Genomic DNA, 1,208 nt, shown 5'->3' on the forward strand with positions numbered 1-1,208 from the left:
AAGTCAAGCACAAAGTCAACTCTGGTCAAACCGGAGTTGAGTCGACTCAGATCGGGTTTTGAGTCGACTCGGCACTGGAGTCGACTCAGATCGGGTTTTGAGTCGACTCAGGCTGACGCAGAGTCAAGAAGTTATCGCCGCTGACGCCACACAAGCTGGAGTCGACCCAGGAAGCAAGATGAGTCGACTCAGAGAGGAAATCGGTCGAACGGGATAAAACTTGATCTGCCACGCAGGCTGGAGTCGACCCAGATGGGCATCTGAGTCGACTCAGGCGGGCTATAAAAGAAGCCTTCGAGCAGCAGCCAGAAATCAACTTATACATCCGTCTTTCTGACAAAGGCTGCTACCGAACGTGAACAAGGCCAGACGCTTGCAACCGGGGAAGATCCAGGAAGAGTGCGCAGCGCTCGGACTTCCAGATAGGCAACAAGTGTTTGTTTTAATTACTGTCTTTTGTTTTAATTGTCTATTATTGTTTATACGGACTGTAAGACGGGTTGCTCCGCCTCCGAACGAAGTTCGGAAAGGAGACCACTAGTGGACGGGCGCCTCCCGAATTAGGCCTTGGACGTACTAACTCTGGGGGGTTAGGAACCAAGTAAATCCCGCGTGTCCCCTTCCATTTATTTCTAATTCTGCTGCTTAGTCTTTGATAGTTAACGAACGATTTCAAGAAAAAGCGACACGTGCTATTCATCCTGTAACGACGGCCCCTTGGCCCCTTGGGCGGCTCAACTAGCGGCCCAATCGGCGGTCCCTTGGGCGGCCCAACTAGCGGCCCCCTTGGCGACCCCTATGTCGTCAATCGACGACCCTCGACCGTGTCGTTACTCACTAGGACTTTCCACCCCTGGCCAGTGGATTTTTGCCTTCCCCAGGATTCGAACTCTAGACCTCCAGGTTAAGTACTAGAGTTTATGAATCCTGGTAGCCAAGTGAGAGGCACTTGGCTACCAGGATTCATAAACTCTAGTACTTAACCTGGAGGTCTAGAGTTTGAATCCTGGGGAAGGCAAAAATCCACTGGCCAGGGGTGGAAAGTCCTAGTGAGTAACGACACGGCCGAGGGTCGTCGATTGACGACATAGGGGTCGCCAAGGGGGCCGCTAGTTGGGCCGCCCAAGGGACCGCCGATTGGGCCGCCAATTGGGCCGCTAGTTGGGCCGCCCAAGGGGCCGAGGGGCCGGGTCGTTACAATAAAAAGG

This window comes from Curcuma longa, chromosome 4 (assembly GCF_044706935.1).
Source record: "Curcuma longa cultivar G26 ecotype Majalengka, Jawa Barat chromosome 4, ITB_CL_G26_1.1, whole genome shotgun sequence".
NCBI lineage: Eukaryota > Viridiplantae > Streptophyta > Magnoliopsida > Zingiberales > Zingiberaceae > Curcuma > Curcuma longa.